General features: G+C 42.8%; 1 long non-coding RNA gene and 1 pseudogene across 1 annotated transcript in view; both read left to right on the top strand.

The window, feature by feature from the left end:
- LOC147374697 (uncharacterized) overlaps positions 1 to 16047 on the top strand; it is a 502498-nt gene that overhangs the window by 405431 nt on the left and 81020 nt on the right. The gene's annotated exons all lie outside the window — the stretch shown is intronic.
- Positions 9827 to 13142, top strand: LOC147374700 (magnesium transporter NIPA2 pseudogene; annotated as a pseudogene).

Here is a 16047-nt window from a genome sequence, read left to right on the forward strand (position 1 = left end):
GGTGGCCAAAGTATTGGAGTTTCAGCTTCAGCATCAGTCCTTCCAATGAACACCTAGGACTAATCTCCTTTAGGATGAACTGCTTGGATCTCCTTGCAGTCCAAGGGACTCTCAAAAGTCTTCTCCAACACCACAGTTCAAAAGCATCAATTCTTCGGTGCTCAGCTTTCTTCACAGTCCAACTCTCACATACATACATGACCACTGGAAAAACCATAGCCTTGACTAGCGGACCTTTGTTGGCAAAGTAATATCTCTGCTTTTGAATATGCTATCTAGGTTGGTCATAACTTTTCTTCCAAGGAGTAAGCGTCTTTTAATTTCATGGCTGCACTCACCATCTGCAGTGATTTTGGAGCCCCCCAAAATAAAGTCTGACACTGTTTCCACTGTTTCCCCATCTATTTCCCATGAAGTGATGGGACCAGATGCCATGATCTTAGTTTTCTGAATGTTGAGCTTTAAGCCAACTTTTTCACTCTCCACTTTCACTTTCATCAACAGGCTTTTTAGTTCCTCTTCACTTTCTCCCATAAGGGTGGTATCATCTGCATATCTGAGGTTATTGATATTTCTCCCAGCAATCTTGATTCCAGCTTGTGCTTCTTCCAGCCCAGCGTTTCTCATGATGTACTCTGCATATAAGTTAAATAAGCAGGGTGACAATATACAGCCTTGACGTACTCCTTTTCCTATTTGGAACCAGCCTGTTGTTCCATGTCCAGTTCTGTTGCTTCCTGAATTGCATATAGGTTTGATAGTTGTTAAGAAAGTTAATCCTGAGTTCTCATCACAAGGAAAAATACCTTTTTGAATTTCTTTAATTTTATATCTATATGGGATGACAGATGTTCACTAAACTTATTGTGATAGGTTTCCCAGGTGGCACTAGTGGTAAAGAACCTACCTTCCAATGCAGGAGACATAAGAGACTCAAGTTTGATCTCTGGGTCAGAAAGATCCCTTGGAGGAGGGCATGGCAGCCCACTCTAGTATTCTTGCCTGGAAAATCGCATGGACAGAGGAACCCAGTGTGCTATGGTCCATGGGGTCACAGGGAGTCGGACACAACTGAAGCGACTCAGCACGCACACACACAAACTTATTGTGATAAATATTTCATGTTGTATGTAGGTGAAATTATTATGTTGTACATGGTAAACTTATACAGCATTGTCTGTCAGTTGTATCTCAATAAAACTGGAAGATAGATAGATGTGAAAACAAAAAGCCAATGTTCCCTTTCCCCCCACCACACCCTGGTGCTAGAGCTGGAGTAAGTCTGTTTTGCACACTCTCTACCATGGGCATGAACAGCATTGAGTTTGTTTGTTCTTCCCACCTCTTCTGCAAGGACTTCTCTGGTGGCTCAGATGATAAAGAAGCTGCCTGCAATGCAGGAGGCTTCGGTTTGATCCCTGAGTTGAGAAGATCCCCCAGAGAAGGGAATGGCGACCCACTCTAAGTATTCTTGCCTGGAGAATTCCATGGACAGAGGAGCTTGGCAGGCTATAGTCCATGGCGTTGAAAAGAGTCAGACATGAGTGACTGACTTACACTTTCACTTTCAACCCTTCTGCAAGCGTCTCTAGTCTGTTGTGCTGTCTTATTTCCAACCTGCCTTGGGCTCAGACACTCCACCAGGCATAGGATGGGCCAGTTAAAGCTACACGCTAGGCAGAGACAGAGGGTGTAGATTTTACGTAAAGAAACACATGGCCATCCATTCAAGAGGAAATGCTGTCATCCTGGTCAGGCCTAGATCCAATCTGTGTTGGAGAACATAAGAGGAGCCCTGACTAAGCCACACAGCATCATGCTAATGCATCCTAGTTGGGTACACCACTATTTCTTGCCACGTTCTTTTTCTCCTATGAAGAGTGCCATCATTTCACACACATGATAAAGGCAGTTCCATTACTAGCCGTCTGGTAGGGATTGGAGTGTGTATGCTCAGTCATGTCTGACTCTTTGCAACCCCATGGACTATAGCACATCAGGCTCCTCTGTCCATGGGATTTCCCAGGCAAGAATACTGGAGTGGGTTGCCGCTTCCTTCTCCAGGGGATCTTCCCCACCCAGGGATGGAACCTGAGCCTCCTGCATTGGCAGGTGGACACAGGAGCAAGCATTTCATAACTGGGTTTGGACAGTTTTGACTATACTTCCTCAGCTCTCTCTTCACCCTAAGTCTATTCTCTTTATATGACTTTTTGTCTTTAAATATAAATATGATGCCCTTCTCTGTGAAACAGACGCACAAGGTCTGGACAAATAGCCAGGGGATTAGGGACTCTGCTGTCCCACCTCCAGTTGCATATTTAAAACGGAATCAGGAAACTCAAACCATGATTCTCTCGAAGCAATTTGGAAGTGAGCCATTCCCAGACTGATGGGATGTAGATGTAGCAACAACTCACTCTAACCATCAGAAACCAGAAGTTGGGGAGAGACCTTGCAGCCCTAAGTCTGGAATTTCTACCACTCACTGATCCTGAGAAGTCCACACCACTCAGCTTCAGACCTGGAACAAGTACAAGGACCGGTGCAAGGAGACACCGAGACTAGTAGTGCCTTTAAGTTCATTGTGGCTGCAGTTTATGTGTGTAAACAATGGCGCTCCTAATGAGGTCATTTAGTGAAATGTTCATCTCCCTCTATGTTATTGCCATGACACTCAGCAGTGAAAGGGAGTCAATCAAGTATCCAGTAACTAAATACTCTCTTGGATGTTACAATTTTCTCCCCTCTTTTCAGAAGGGATGTTCTATGACTTTCACCTCTCAGATATGTTACATGTTGGAGAAAGAAAAAGGGGAGAAGAACAAACAGCATTTACCACCTGCCATTCGAGCAACAGTAATTGGCAACATCATTCAGAGATACTCACCTGCAGTGCTGAGCCCTACAGAAATGAGTAAGATCAGTTCCATTTCAGTTATAGAACAACAGGAACCAGGCCTGTGTGTTTGTATCTTAGTGGAAGAAGGCGACAGACTGCAAAGAAAGTCTAAATTCAAGGATCAGACAGAAATAAAGCCCTCCTCCCCCAAATCGAAATGAGATAATTGCCAGTGGAAGCTTGCCTTGGGTTCTGAGAGTTAGGCAGCAAATATTTTTGCAAAAACAACCATAGGGAAGCAAAACAAAAATAAATTGCTCCAGTTCCAGGCATTCTTTGACTTTTTTGGGCACTGGCTGTTCTTTTACACAGTCCTCAGAAGAATGGATGGTTCAGAAACAAAATAAAACAAAATAGAACATGTAAGGGACTCTATCTGCATGGCCCTGAGTGAAAAAAACTTCAGGCTTCCCAAACTTGTATCTATGGTGTAAGAAAGGTTTTAGAATCTACCTTGCTTTATTTCTAGTTCTTTTTCTCTACCATTGGGCCAAGACACAAAGTAAACAAGTTTTAGTTGAATTTTCTAAATACTACACTGGCAAAAAGAAATCAATATTGAGAACTTAAAATAATGTCTAGTTTGCTTTTTTATTAGCTTCAGGTCTGCTTTTTTAAAAAACAAATTTAATTGGAAGATAATTGGTTTACAATGTGCTGGTTTCTGCTCTACAACGACATGAATCAGCCTTAAGTATACATGTTTCCCCTCCATCTTGAGCCTCCCTCCCACAATTATCCTACCCCTCTAGGTTGACACAGATCACTAAATTGAGCTCCCTGTGCTATACAGCAGCTCCCCACTAACTATTTTGTACATATGGGCTTCCCTCGTGGCTCAGATGGTAAAGAATCTGCCTACAATGCAGGAGACCCAGGTTCAATCCCTGGGTCAGAAAGATCCCACTGCTACTCTTTCAATTCGTCTCACCCTCTCCTTCCCCCAGTGAGTCCAAAGTCCAGAGTCTACATCTGAATCACTATTGTGTGCCTGCTAAAGCGCTTCAGTTGGGTATGAGTCTGTGCGATCCTGTGGACTGCAGCCTGTCGGACTCCTCTGTCCATGGAATTCTCCAGGTAAGAACACTGGAGTGGGTAGCCATTCCCTTCTCCAAGGGATCTTCTCAACCTAGGGATCCAACTTGGGTCTCACTCATTGAAAACAGATTTTTTTTTTTTTTTACCATCTGAGCCACCAGGGATATATGTGTAAATATACAATATTTGTTTTCCTTTTACTTCACTCTGTATGACAGGCTGTGGGTTCATCCCTATTTAGCTTTTATGGCACCCTGAAAACAAGCAACCCTGAGAGGTCTGTTGACTTGGATCTGATCCAATATTTTGAAATCTACTCTTCCTTACTTCTGCCAAGTGAGTCCCACCCCTGTCTTCCACTCCCACTCCTGAGCCCTTTATGATTTCCTCTCTCCCTGACATCCAAATGCAGAACCGAAGTGTGAAAAGCTGTTTAAGTAGTCTTAACTTACAGAGCAAGAAGACTCGCCGCCCATTTTTTATATTCCGTGATATTAAAAGAATTCATCTGAGTTTGCACTAATGACAGTAAATCGCTGGTGCTGACAAGCTGCGGTCAATTATCCTTTCTACAGCCTTTTAAAGTCGAAGTACTAGGAAATGCGTCAGTGTTGGAAGCTTGTGGCTTGTTAATTCAAATGAAGCAGACAACCAGCCTGAGCAGCCCTCCCAAAGCTGCTCCGCCAGGACCCACGCTCCCAAACCGCTCTCTTAGGCCCTGCACTTCCGCCGGAATTTGCATGAACGGCGGAAACGGTTTAAATAAAGTGGCGTGTTATTTATCCCTATAATGACTAGTTTAACAGCCACAATTAGGAAGGAAATTCTACAAGCCCGAACTCCAGTTACTTATTACTGCCACCGAAAGTCAATTAAAGTATCTAAGTAATTACAGGGATTGGCATCATCTGTCATCTGGCGAATCCTATTAGAGGGAAGAGGTTCTTGGTTTGTTTTGAGAGTGTGTAATCTCCTCTCCATCATGTTGGTTAATTTTTGGACAAGGGAGCATGGGAGGGGCCAGTCTGGGGACGTGCTCACCTGGAGAGCCACAGACATGACCGCTGAATTTCCATCAACCTCAGCAGCCAAGCAAAGGAGCAAGAGCATCCTGGAGTGGGTGGGAGGTACCCACTCTGCCAGAGAAGCCATCCAGGGACATTGCTGTCCCCTCAAGAGCCTCCAGTGGTGCCCTGTTCCTTCCTGAGCTTCTGCTACACCACCTACTTGTTTCTTTGCCCACTTCAAGGCCCACCAGCTCCCCAGTGACCTCCCAGCACCTCCTCAGTCATCTGGGTCAGCTTGCTGTCTCATAAACATTATCGTTATGATTCTAAGACTTCCGCGCTCTTGCTTAGCCTGTTACTTAATCTGCTTTCTTCCCCTCTCTTCTGTCCATCCAAACCTCTTCTCTCTTCAAGACTCAGTCAGAGTCCTAACCCCTCCCCAATGCACATCCAATATCAGACCTCTCCTTGTACCAGCTGCCTGTGGAATTCTGAATTTATCGCTCAGTGGGTCTCAGGTTGTGAACAGAAGGGGCTACAACATCTTAAGTTTCCACTACTAGCCCGGCATCTGGGATACATTTACACCCCCAGTATGGTAACCCCCTGCTCCTTGATTTCTGTGGTTGCTGTAATTTAGTCTCATGTGTCATGAAGTCTTTCTTCATATCATTTAATTTATTCATTTTTGGCTGTGCTGGGTCTTTGCTGCTGTTCGGGCTTTTTCTCTAGTTGCAGTGAGCGGGGACCACCCTCTAGTTGCAGTGCACGAGCTTCTCATTGCGGTGGCTTCTCTTGTTGCAGAGCACAACTCTTGGTCGCATGGGCTCAGTAGGTGCCGCTCCCAGGCTCTAACGCACAGGTTCAGTAGTTGTGGCGCGTGGGTTTAGTTGCTCTGCAGCCTGTGGGATCTTCCTGGATCGGGCACTGAACCCCTGTCTCCTGCATTGGCAGGCAGATTCTGTACCAATGAACCAAAGAACCCAAGTGAAATGTCTTAATCAGACCTACCTGCTCCCCTTCCTTCCTTTAGCAGCATGTATCGAACGGCTGGCTTAGAGCAGGACACCAGAACTACGGCTTCTCAGTTTGAATCCAGTTCTTCTTCTCCAACCATAATGCCTTGATGGGAAACCATGTTAGCTCACACCACCCTGCACAAATCAAGGAGTCTCTCAATGCTCATCATTCATTTGCCGGCCAACACTTGGAAGGAAATCATCCAAAAAGCACACATAAATATAGAAAGAAAGCACTCTGTCTCCCCTGTGATTCCACAAGGCTCTCCTCAGAGCATTCTCAGTCCAAGCCAGGAGGCCAAGATAGGAAAATAATTTCAAATGATCTTCCAAATGACTTCAGCACTTGCATAGGGTTCAAGTTTGGTTCAAGGGATGGGCAAAACTCAGGTCAGCCAGCTCTGTTAGGGTTAGCCAGACACAGGCTGATGGGCCATTTGGGGTTGAATTGAGAACTTTCTGCTGTTCTTCACATCCCAAGACAGATATTGGAATTTTAACTTTTCTTTTCACAATCTCCTTATGTTTTGAAAATTCTTTTCATCTTCCCAGAAGATCTCTTTTCTCATTCTCCCCTTTCATGGCATGTCTTTTGGTAGCTCCTGTTCTGCCCCTGTGGTATTCAGACTTCATATTTCCACTAGCAATCTCCCCCAACATGCTTCTCACTATTTTCTGCAGGAAATACTGCCCATAACAAAGCATTGAAAATAGAATGGTCTCAGGCATTAATCATTAAGGCAAGACCGACAAGCTCAAGGACATCAGACCGTATCAAAAGACTGCTGAGAACACTTGAGTGGCTTGAGTTCTCCGACAGTGGCCGGCATATCACAGTGAGGCTGTTGTGCCTGCGTCTAGCCCCACCCCACCCGCAGGCAGAGCCCCAGCGTAGGGCCAGGCTTTGCTGTGTGTCTCCCTGGTGGCCAGCATGGTGCTTGGTGCCCAGTGTGCTCTCGGTAAATGCTTGTACAGTGAGCATTTGGTCACTGTCTTGTTATATAAATACCAGTTCTAGGTGTGCAGATCTTTTAAAATACTACGATACACAATCCTCATCTTTAAGAAGTTCAAACCCAAGCCTGAGTAAGCATCAGAATTGCTCAGGAAGCTCTGAAAGTACTTATTTCCAGGCCTAATCCCCAGAGATTCTAATTTGGTAGGTCTGGGTTGGCCCCAGAATTCCATGCTTTTTTGGTCATTTTCCAGATGTCTTTATTAATTACAAAGGTTTTAAATTTTATATTGGGATATAGCCAATTTAACAATGTTGTGATAGTTTTAGGTGAACAGCCAAGGGACTCAGCCACACATACACATATATCCATTCTCCCCCAAACTCCCCTCCCATCCAGGCTGCCCCGTAACATTGAGCAGGGTTCCCTGTGCTATACAGTCCATTCTTTTTAAATAAGCTTCCAGACCCCTCTGATGATCAGATTGGGACCCTTGGACTAGTGGGCGGTAATAAAAGCCTTGTGTTTTTACATCTCTTTTTCCACATATGAAGTGTTTTCATATCCCTCCTCTCACTTGATTCTTACTTTCTAAGAATCTCTGCAGTTTGTGAACGAGGACACAAAGTCCAGAACGTTCCCATGGTTGGTGAAGTCCGAGTTTGGGTCTGGAGCCAGGATTCCCATCCTCAAGCTCAGCATGGTTTCCTTCTCACTAACCCTCTCTTGTGAGTGATGACCCAGGCTTGCTCTACTGGGTAAAGAGCAAAAAACCGTATTGTTGTTCAGTTGCTAATCTGACTCTTTGCGACCCCGTGGACTGTAGCCCACTAGCCTCCTTGGTCTGTGGGATTTCCCAGGCAAGAACATTGGAGCGGGTTGCCATTTCCTTCTTCAGGGGATCTTCCTGACCCAGGGACCTGCCTACCCTGGTGGCACCTGTTTCTGAGCTGTGTAATCATAGAGTCAGTAGACACATATCTTGTGGTTAAAAGGAACACACCATTGACTGTAAAGCTCAATTTAAAAGGAGAAGGGTTCCCATCAAGCATGTGGCATCTCAAACTGATTTCTTAAAAGGTGATCTGAATTTGTATGTGTGTGTGTGTGTGTGTGTGTGTGCTTAATTGCTCAGTCGTATCTGACTCTTTTGTGTCAGACTAAGCCCCACGGACTGTAGCCCACCAGGCTCCTCTGTCCATGGGATTTTCCACACAAGAATACTGGAGTGGGTTGACAATTCCTTCCCCAAGGGACTTTCCTAACCCAAATCTAACCCAGATCTCCTACATTGGCAGGTGGGTTGTTTATCACTGAGCCACCTGGGGAGCCCTTTGAATTTGTATATTTGTGTGTATAATTCAAAGAGTGAGATCAGATTTTTGTAAACTGGTCAGAAAATCCCAACCGAGGAGATGCTAAAGGAAGAATCATCACAGAATGCCTCCTTCTTCACAACTACCCTTTCAGAATTGTTAATTTCCAATTCTAAGTATCAGGAAATAAAGGCCATTGGAGATTTTGCTTGAGTATATGTGCTCCGATAACTGGCTAGCTGAAGTGTCAGTCTTTCCATCTCCCTTTCCTAACTTCCTCAGTTCACACTTGATGCCAGCCCATGAAAGAAAGTCGCCTCCGAGAGGAAAACCAAAAAACCTTCCTGAGAAGCTCCTCCACCCAGAAACGCTTGCAGGCAGAATTTAAAGGAGACTGTTAGTTTCTGCTTATTTTTCTAGTGACTGGTCTCCCCACCCCCAGTCCCTTTGCCTGTGGTCAGCACAAGTGCTCTGGATGCTTCACAGAGCCTCACTTCACTCTCAGACACAGCCCGAAGGGGCCACATCCCTGAAGGATGGGAGAGCCCAGTGCTTGCAGCACTGAGCCCCTGGCCTTTTCTTGTCGGGGATGTGGCAGGCAAAAGCTGCGGGCTATGTACCTGCGTGGGAAATGGGGGCACCTTTTGCTGACTGTGCTGTCTCACAGCCTGTCATTGCAAAGTGAAACTTGCTGTGCTCCTAATCCAGAAAGGCAGCTGGAATCTTCATTCATCTGCTGTCAAAGGCACTGTTGATGTCACACTGGATTAGGTGATAATGGTGAGATAAATCCTGTCACGACTTATCTCACCCACACCACAGATAGAAGAGTGAAGCAGGACGGGCTAGGTAACCAGCCAGAGGGCAGCGAGAGGACTGCTTCCTGAGCCACGTTCGGGTAAAGGAGGGCATTTGGTTCACTGCCTGGCTCACCACGTGGTCCCTCTCCAGGGGCCTCGTGGCATGTGAGCCAAGTTTATTCCACCCAGTAGGACTGACTTTCTCAGTTGGCTTCTTTATTTTCTAGGTAAAACACACCTATAAGGAAATAACCTTTATTACTTGCTACCACTGAGAGAGCCTGTCTCCATAACTGATTCTTTTCCCAGTGTGATTCTCCAGGGTGAAGGGTGGAGGGCTGGCGTGGGGTGAAGAAGGCAATATTTTCCTCTCACTTTTTCTCCCCGAAGAGCCTAGGGGAGAGGCCTGAGCCCTACTCACTGTTCATTTAATGATGACCTATAATGTTTTTGGGCAGTGGCAGGAGAGTCGGCTGGGGATCCTCCTGAAGATGTACAACTGGTCACTTCCTGATAAGAAGGCCAGCTGTGTCCCTGGCTGTGCCCACTTCCCACTGGACATAGATGAAATCAGAGAGGGGGAGAGGGCCGGGAATGAAGGTGCTGTGTAGACTGTGAGCCTATACGGTGATGTGAAAATCTGAGATTTGAAGGCTGAATCATACTTGCTCCAATGCAAACAGTTTCTCTTCTGTGCTCGATGTGATTGGTAGGAGCTTCCTCAGGAACAAAGGGTACATCCAAAAGCCTGGGTTATATGAGTTTTATGTGTTAGTCTGGGATGGCCTATGAGCTCCAGTATTTTTATTGGGGAAAGCTGCATTTCGAAATAAAACCAACAAAAACAAGGTCTCCTGCAACTTACCAGAACAGGATCCGTGAGAGCATGTCAAAGTGGTCATGCAGATCTTAAAGAATGGGTTGTGGTGGCTGGACTGTTCTCCATGGGAGCTGGCGAGGTGGCCAAGTTCACAGCTTAGGCATTCGGATCAGTCCCCAAGGGCCTCCATTAGGATGTCTCAGTGTCCTTGTGAAGATCTCCAGTTACAGTCATTTGTGTTCCAGAAGAAGAGAACGTGGAGACTTTAAATGTCTTGTGAGCGAGGTGATCCACATTTTGTGGGTTTTGCAATGCTCGTGGTCACTGTAGTCTTGTTAATCTTTGTTAGGAACTCGCCACAAAAGCAAACATTCTAATCATTCCGTGAGCAGAGCGCTTTTAGTTAGCTATGTTAAAGGCTTGGGCGTCGTGTTAAAGAGCGTTCTGCTGAGAAGACTCAGCTGAGACATCCCTTGGCCTGGATTCTGCGTCTAAGCCTCCCAGTCTGTGTAAGCACACAGATTAGTTATCTAAACAGGGCCCTGGACGTATCGAGCCCCTCTACAGCAATGCCAGTGACTACATATTCTTTGCAGCTTCAGTTTTAACTTGCTCGTTTCTTCTTTTCACGGAGAGGCAAGACATGCCTGTTGGTGACATCACTGGTGCTTTGAGTACCTTCCTTGTAATTGTTGTGGGGATGTCGTGCCTGCTTGCCTTTAAAGATACTCATTTAGTCTAGCAAGACAGCCTTTGTTTTCTGGTAAGATGAAAAGCAATAAATGTAATCTCTCTAATATTCTTAATATCTCTAATAGTCTTAATAGTAATGAATAAAGCTCAACCCGGGCAATTGGGCAGCTAACTGGTAAAAGTGTCTCCCAAAGAAATGGATATCTGACAGGTTTTGAGAAACATTTTTAATTAAAACCTTATTCTGTAATTCTACTGCTAAATGAGTTAGAATTTCAGAATGTGTCTGAAAATGACATTGTCCTCTTACATGATAGTCTCTGGAGACAATCTTTTTTTAAGATTTCACTAATTTGGATCAAGAAAAACTCATTTTCTAATATTTAAATTATAAGAGTTAATTAAAATGATCTTAGTATAGGTAGTTTCTATTTTTATTAACATTGTATTATTGTACATGTATTTTAAGTCTTGGTTCCTCCATGAAGAACTAATGTATTAATGACCATTTTAAATGTAAAAGATGAAATGCCTTGTTTCTTTGTTGTTGAAAATACAAAGACATGCCCCTGTATGAGGATATTGGTCAAGAAACCTACTAGTCTAGTCTAGTAAGAGTAGAATTTTTTCAAAGCACTATTGCAAATTTTTGTTTGGGGATTTAATTTGGGGGAATTTTTGAAAATAGTCTAAAGAGAAGTGGAACCAGCCCTGGAAGATTGACTAGGTTAAAAAACTTTGCAATAATATTTTGGACAATTTTTAACTATAATAAAAAGACCAATTTTCCTTTTGGCTCAAAGACTACTCTACCAAAAAAAAGTTTTGAAAATGTTTGGAGAAAGGGCAGTACCAGTAGAAGAAACAACACACGTGTCCTCACCCATGGCTGCCTTGAAGGGGCTCTAATCTGAACTTAATGATTATGAGGTATTTGCTTACAAATCAATTCAACAACAGAATGGGAGAGATTATGTTTTTAAAAATCTGTTTCTGTTTTTAAAATCTGATCATCATAGGTAAGAAGTTTTGTTTTTTAAGAAAATAAAAACACATTGGTTTTGCAAATAACACCAGAGTGAAATTATTCTAAGATCACCTCTTAGGCAAAGAATCTTAAGCTCTTTTTATTTTCCAGATGGAAAAAAAAGTAAAAGTCGATACACCCAACATTCTTCTCTATGCCTAAGAGATTAATTTATCACCACTCTGGGTAATATCAGTGAAAGTCATTCTGAGGTTAATCAAAAACTTTAATGCAAGGAATCCATGGCATGGGAATACTGGTATATACAGGCAATGATTAACTAAAAGTTTTTTTTATACATAAGTAACTAAACTGTCCATTAAAAACTTTTTTTAAAAAGGCTGAAAATTTGGCAAATTCTTTTATTTAAATGAAGTTGATGTTGATTGTCTTTAGAACTAGTACATTTATCTGTTACACTGCATCAAAGAAATTCTCTCTGAATATATTCGTTTTTACAAGCTTAAAGTGGATAAGATAGACCTTAAAAAGCTGCATATGTGTAAGTGTACAGTTTAATGCTTTGTTGGTTGTAAACATCCATGAACCCATCACCATAATCAGCATTGTGAACCCATCTGTCACCCACCAAAGTTTCTTCTCGCCCCTTTATAAGTCCTCCATCCACAGACAGCCACTGATTCACTTTCTGTCACTATGGATTCTAAGATTTTATGTAAATGGAGTCATACAATATCTACTCTATTTTCTCCGACTTCTTTCACTCAGCATAATTATTTTGAGATTCATCTATATTTTTGTGGGTATTGGAATTTTATTCTCTTCTATTATTATTTATTCCTTTTTATTCTACTTATTCTTACTTATTCCAGATATTCCTATTATTTATTTAATTTCATTGTTTAGATATACCAGAGTTTGTTTACCTGCTGATGCTTGTTTAAGATGTTTCCAGTTTTTAATTTTCATTCGTAAAGCTGCTGTGAACATTTATGTACAAATCTTTGTAGAAACATATGATTTCTTTTCTCTTGAGTCATAGTTAAGTGCATGTTTAAATTTTTAAGAAACCGCCAGTTTTCCAACGCAGCTGTCCTCTTTCGCATCTCCAGCAGCAGTGTGTGAGATTCCTGGCTCCTTCCTGTCCTCTCAACGCTTGGTCCAGTCAGCTTCCTTCAGTAGAGCCATTCTGATGTGTGTGAAGCGCCATCTCACTGTGGCTTTGATGTGCGTTCCCCTATGGATACCAGTGTTGTCCTTCTTTTCATGTCTTTATTTGGCATCCATATTTCTTCTTTAGTGACGTGTCTATTCAAATTTTACTGGTTTCCATTGGGTTGTTTATCTCGTTAACTAGTCATGAGTTCTTTATATAGCTTAGACACAATTCCTTTGCTAGATATTTATCTTGCAAATATTTTTGCCTAGCCTGTGGCTTGACTTATCCTTTTTGTAACTGTGTTGTTTGAAGAGCAAAACTTTAAAATTCTGATACAGTGTCATTTACTGATTTTTCCTTTTGGGTTTTGTGCTTTCAGTGTTGAGTTTTAAAGTCTTTGCCAAGTTCAAAGGTGACAAGATTTTCTCCTATGTTTTCTTCTAGAAGTTTTATAGCCCTAGATCTGACATTTAGGATTGTGAGCCATACTGAGTTGAATTTTATATGTATCGGTTAAGGGTCAAGGTGTATTTTATTTCGTTTTTTTCATAAGTCCACCAATTGTTCCATCACAACCTCAGTGGACTATAGTTTCTTCATTTGTAAAATGGATTTACATTTTCCATCTCAAAGTTTGTTGTGTACACTAAATAAAACAATATATGTACAGTGCCTAGAACCTGATAGGCACTTAATAAATATAATTTCCTTCCTCTAACCACCCCCCCCCCAGAAAAAAAACCTTAAAAAAAAACTATGGAATACTACTTACTGTGTATTAGAAAATGACTTATCACTTAGTACAATATTTAATAAATAAAAATATGAGCAAAGAATTCATAGAGGCTTGAAAGTTTGGTGCTAGAAAGATTTTTCAAAGCTTATTTCATTCAACCCTCTCCTTTCAGATGAAGAACCTGAAACCAGATGAAGAACCTGAAACCTCAGGGCTGACATGATTCACCCGAGGTCATTGACCAAGACCATCAGAGATGGGCTACAACCCAGTCTCTTAGCCCTCATCTCAACTCTTACTCATCATTACTTAATTGAAGGGTGGGCTATGAACAGATTTTTCAGAGGGAAAAATCACCACATACTTTGAATTAGAATAGTTTTCAAAGAGACACATAGTAATTTCCTCACAAAATTATCACTAATTACATCTAGTAGTCCGAAAGTGCTAGCACACAATCTTCTATCCAAAAACACTGAATTCTTTATAGGTTGTTATTAAAAGATTTTGGAATAAGTGTTAGGAGTAAATTCCTAACATAATTGAGGGCTTTCTTAAATGAATAATAAAAGCAAAGTGTTTCTATATTTGGCTATGTGAAAATTAAATTTTCTGCCTAGCAGAAGACTTCATAAATTAGAATTTTAAAAACTGAGATGACTTAGAAAAGAATGGTAAGCTATATTAACAGGCAGTGAATTGATATACTTGATATATGATGAGCTGTCACAAATCAGCAGGGAAAACATGAAGACCCCAGCAGAAAATAGGCAAGTGTGTAAACACACATGACCATTAAGCAGAAGGAAGGAGTCTCAGCCAACTAACATTTAAAGAGCACATTTAAAGAAAACAATGAGATATATATTTACCTTAGAGACTGCAAAGGATTAAAAAGATTGACAATACCCTGCACCTTGGTGAGGATGTGCAAAAACGGGCCCCTTTCATGTATGCTGTTGCTATGAGCCCAGTATTGACACGACTTTCCTGGAGGGCAATTCGGCCACTTCTATGAAGAATTCCATGAAATGATTAGCCCAGAAATGCCATCGCCATGCATTTATCTTATATGCCTAGCTAAGTGCCTATTTTTATTAAGAAGTACATTGCAGGCTGTAATATCAAAAACAGAAACCATCAAAATGTCCACTCATCAATGAACTGTGTAAAAATAATAGAGGAACGATGTGTTCATATGGCATGCTCTGTTTTTCTCAGAAGAATGAGGTTGCTTTAAATGTACCACCTTGAAAAGTGCCCATGACACGTTAAGTGAAAAGGCAAATTGTTAAGTAAGATGTACAGAATGATCCTACTTTGTTAAATCAGGAAAGGGGGAAATAGGTGTTGAATATGCATGGAAGGAAGCTTTACTAGGACCCTTTAGAGAAAAGTTTCGGAACAAGGAGAATGTAGCCTAAGGCAGAAGGAAGGGTTTGGCTCCCATTGCTGGGAACACACAGGTAGAGCAGGCCCAATGGGTAGCTGAAGTTGGGGGCTCAGGTAATGTCCTCATCGTCTCCCCCATTGACTCCACCTTCCTCCATGTTTGTCGTCACTCTGTTTTATCCCAGACAGCTGCCTCCCTCAAGGAGCTCAAACATATGGCTGCTGGCTAACTTTGGGCGTCCGTGGTGGCTCAGGGGTGAAAGAATCCCCTTGCCAATGCAGGAGACCTGGGTTCAATCCCTGGGTCTGGAAGATCCCCTGCAGAAGGAAATGACAACCCACTCCAGTATTCTTGCCTGGGAAATCCAGGAGCTTGGTGAGCTACAGTCCATGGGGTTGCAAAGAGTCAGACAGGACTGAGCGACTAAACAATAACAAGCCAACTTCAGATCTTCCCGATAGAATGGCCTGAAAGAATAAGAGAATTTCCTGCTAGCTCTCAAAGGAACCCCAGCTAAGACTCTGACATTTTCATCCCATTTCTGTTAAGGATCAAGCCCTTTCCTGAAGCGTGACTTGGGTCTGGGGCCAGTGTTCATGCTCATGGCAGGTGAAGCTCCTGGTCCCATCTCTGGGAGCAGCGGAAGCACAAGTGAGGGCACAAACTGGGGGGCAGTGGTTCCCCATAGCGAGGAATTCCACTGAACAGCCAGTGTCTACAACATGCTGGACACCTTTCATAACAATAACGTTAGGAAGTGGGTTACTATTGCAATTGAAAAAGGCAAAGATTGGGGCTACAGGAAATGGTATAAGAAATAAGCAGCCAACCAGGAGTCCTACATCATCCCTTATCAGATTTCCTTTCCAAGACTTAGAAGAACAAAGAGACACATATACACTTGCATATTTTCCCATTATTTTGTCAAAATGTGGCATAGGTCTTTCTTGGCAACAAAGTAGTTAATTTCTTCTGGAAAGATACTGGGAAATGAATTTTTATTGAAGAGGCTGATTCAACCTTTTCCAGGAGCAGGGACTCTTGGACTTTGTGAGATAAGGGGAGGGAGTGCAAGGCCAAGGTGAGTGCTGAGCCGGCTCTGTGTGAGCTTGTCCTGGAGCCCCCTCGGGGCAGGAGGACTAGAGGACAAGGCCAGCCCCAGGCTTTCTGACAGCTTCTGAGCAGGCTGTAAATGTCCCCGGAATCGATTTTTCTCTCCA

This window comes from Bos grunniens, chromosome 4, assembly GCF_055505025.1.
Source record: "Bos grunniens cultivar Pamir isolate PY7600 chromosome 4, Bosgru_T2T1.0, whole genome shotgun sequence".
NCBI classification, from domain to species: domain Eukaryota; kingdom Metazoa; phylum Chordata; class Mammalia; order Artiodactyla; family Bovidae; genus Bos; species Bos grunniens.